This window comes from Armigeres subalbatus, chromosome 1 (genome assembly GCF_024139115.2).
Source record: "Armigeres subalbatus isolate Guangzhou_Male chromosome 1, GZ_Asu_2, whole genome shotgun sequence".
NCBI classification, from domain to species: domain Eukaryota; kingdom Metazoa; phylum Arthropoda; class Insecta; order Diptera; family Culicidae; genus Armigeres; species Armigeres subalbatus.
The window spans coordinates 6,303,597-6,307,258 of NC_085139.1; the positions used below are offsets into that span (position 1 = coordinate 6,303,597).

Sequence of the window (3,662 nt, forward strand, 5' to 3'; positions counted from 1 at the left end):
GTCACCACACGCGTGAGACCATCGGTTCCTGGATGCATGTCAATGATCCGTGCCAATGACCACTGAAGAGGAGGGTGATTCTCGTCGACAATTAACACGAGAGCATCAGGCTTGAATCGGGTGATCTTGTAGTCCTTTTGTCGGCGTTGAAGTTCTTGCAAATAATCTGTCATCCATATTTTCCAAAATTTTTGTTTCAGGTCCTGTAGAAATTGCATTCGTGACAAACGTCCAACTGGGATATTACCATTCGCGAAGTCGAAGCAAAATTCTTCACACAAACAATGACAGTTCTTTATGGGCTTTTACAGTAGAGCAACAGAGAGGAGGAGATGGCGGCCGCATGTTTCACTCAAACTCTGACAGATAGCAATGGGGTTTCTCATAGGAGGGAAGAGCAAAATTTGCTTCGACTTCGCGAATATGATGGCTCGAGAATGGCCTGACACTCGCGTCCGATGATAAAATGTGCAGGAGTAATTGCCGTGATATCGTTCGGATCATCCGATGACGGAACTAAAGGTCTTGAATTCAAGATAGCTTCAATTTGGGAGAGTACCGTGGCACATTCCTCGAACGTCAATCTGTGCTCGGCTAAAATCAGCTTAAGATGTAACTTAACCGACTTTACACCTGTCTCCCGAATTCCACCAATATGAGGACTTCTAGGCGGAATAAAAGACCATTCAATACTTCGTTGAGTACAAAACTGATCTAGTTTTTTCTGCAACTGTTCTTCCTTGAAAAGTGCCGATAGGCGCTCAAGCTCATTACACGCTCCTTCAAAGTTGGTGGCGTTATCAGATATCATCTTACTAGGCAAACCGCGACGGCTCACGAATCGTTGTTGCGCCGCCAAGAATGCTTCACTCGTCAGGTTCGATACTGGTTCTAGATGCAACGCACGTGTACTCATACATACAAAAACGCAAATATACCCCTTGGTGTACATGGGTTTCCTTGCCTGCGTCAATGATTTGAAAAGGAATGGACCAGCGAAATCGACTCCGGTTGTAGAAAAAATCGGCGCGGGTTGGACCCTATAGTCCGGAAGATTCCCCATAAGCTGAGTAGCTCGTGATGGTCGCATTCTAAAACACGGAATGCAATGGTGAATGATCTTCTTGATAACGTTCTTTGCTCGTAAGGGCCAGAAGCGCTGCCGTACAACAGCTAACAATCCACGCTGGCCGAGATGATGATTGCGCTTGTGGAGATGCCGTATAAGGGTAACAGTTAGTGGATGTCTCTCCGGTAGTAACATCTGGTGCTTACTATCATACGGAATGATTGCATGTTTATTTCTGCCGCCCACTCGGAGAATTCAATCGTTGATATCAATGAAGGGGTTCAGACAACGGAGTGGGTGTCGAGAAGTGTGATCCTTTTTCAGCAGTTGAATTTCGGATTGGAAAACTTCAACCTGCACTAATCGAACGATCAAAAGTGTGGCCCGTTTGAGTTCGTTCACAGTAAGCGACCCTTTCGTCAATTGACTTCGACGACTTCGAATGTAATCAGTAAATCTGACCACATACACGCAGAAAAATCTCTTGTAAATGTAAACATATTTGATATAAATTCAACAAGAATTTGACATTGTATTGTTGTTTTCATAAAAGCTTCAAAAGCTTACCGATATTGAAAAGCTCCTATACCGTCTTCAATGTAATAATAATATTGTTGTTTTTAAAAGAAATTTCTTTTGGATATTATAATATTTATTTTTGAAATAAATAGTGGTAAGATTTTGATTTTAATAATAGTTTTTATTGTTTTTTATTTTCATTTCAAATAAATTTCGTTTGAATGGCGATCTAAAATAGAAATTCAAATTTCAAATACATGTTTTCTTTCATGAGAATTTGGAGAAACATATTTCATTTATTCTCTCTCATTCCATCTCCGTGAATACAAATCGGCAGTGATCCCGAGTGTGCTGATGAGATCTGAAACAAAACTGAATTTGCTGAAATATTTATTTATGAGAATGAATAGCGTACTTACGTCATTTCCAATCTTCACCCCAATGTCGAACGGAACGTAGAAAATCATTTCCACAGATTTTCATGTTCCCCATTCTAGTTCCTCTGAATGGTGGATTCTGTTTTGTCCACCGCGCAGTTTTCGGCATCTGAAACCAACATTATAATAAACTTTTGAGAGTCTATGATCATCAGAAATTGCAGCAACGTACCTTATCGGAAACATTAACTTTCCCACCGGCAAAATCTTGTCCATTTCCTGGATTATCAAATTTTTCCACAGATACACAACTTTGTTTACCACAACACATTTCAAGTAAAACTTACTGAAATGTCCCATCCAATGTTTAAAAACAAGTTTATTTTTGACATTGTTAATGCTATTTTCACCCATCCACGCAATAAAATTACAATTTTAAAATATCCATATCAGAAAAATATATTAAGCTCGTTTAGTGGAATAGTTATTGAAACCGTCTAAGACAATTAAATTTTCATCCATGTTTCGTTACACTGTTCATTTTTAATTTATTCTAGTTTGCAGATACGTATTTCGACCACAACCGTCAAATCGTGGTAATCTTATGTACTTGACTGACTCGACTTCGACCGAGTCCGACCGAAGTCGACTTAAGTCAAGGTCAAGTCGAAGACGACCACACAGTTGTGGTCGAAATACGTATCTGCAAAGATAACGAAAATTAACTGGTGGAATTAAATGGACAGTACTTAATTCGTCTTAGACGGTTTAAATATCCATATGTTTTATTATGTCAATTACGATGTCTGCTTATTACATACAGATGAAAAAAAGCCTGTTTTGATGAAGCTTGTTTATTTTCATTAATCAATAGGCCATCATCAAATGTATATCTGTAATTACCTTTTGAGCTTTTCGGAAAAGCTCAATTTAACTATATTTTGAAAACAATAATATTCTCTAGTTGAAATCAGCATGACAATTCTTGTCGAAATAACAATATTCAAGGTAAACTCAAAAATAAATCTTTATTTAAAAGTAACAAGCGGTATTTTTGTTTCAATATAAATGAATTTGTTTCCGTGTAAGCCATTGCTCGTTCAACAATTGAATACTGACTGACACGATCGAATATTTCTAATCTGTAAGTTGCAGTTTTAGTTGCTGCTAAAGATGTGTGCTTCAACTCTGGCAATTTATCGTCCGTCAGAAGTTGAAGTGATTCGATGATGCACAAAATTGGTGGCCCAGTCCACCAAAGTTTGTGATCGATTATTTGCTTCGGTGTGATACCTCTTGCAATGAGGTCAGCTGGATTTGATGATGAAGGTATGTACTCGCCAATCAGTCTCACTGGTGATATTTCTGATTTTCTCACTCGGTTTTGCTACGTAAACTAGTAGTTGCTCTGGTTTTCTGGTTATCCAAAAAACAAGCATGATTTGTGAGTCACTCCATAAAGTCGTTGAAGCAAAGTACAATCAAGCGCTGAAGTTACCTTTCTTGAGCAAATTGGCAAGCAACAATGCAGCTTCTAATTCTGCGCGTGAGTGGATATCGTTTAGGCTTTTCCTCTTCTTCTTCTGACAAAATTTTTGACTTACTGCACATCAACACTAGTTGTGATGTTCCATCGTGTAAAATTGAACCTCGCGTAGACACAAGCGCCACACGCTTGATCGGATGCATCCGAAAAC

General features: G+C 38.8%; 1 long non-coding RNA gene across 1 annotated transcript; it reads right to left on the bottom strand.

Annotated features, from left to right (window-relative positions):
• Window positions 1-1,773: 1,773 nt before the first annotated feature.
• Window positions 1,774-2,350, bottom strand: LOC134208043 (uncharacterized). The gene is made up of 3 exons (XR_009978473.1): window positions 2,198-2,350; window positions 2,008-2,134; window positions 1,774-1,949 (listed from the first exon to the last, which is right to left on the bottom strand). It is a non-coding gene; the product is annotated as an uncharacterized LOC134208043 (long non-coding RNA).
• Between the last annotated feature and the right edge of the window lie 1,312 nt (window positions 2,351-3,662).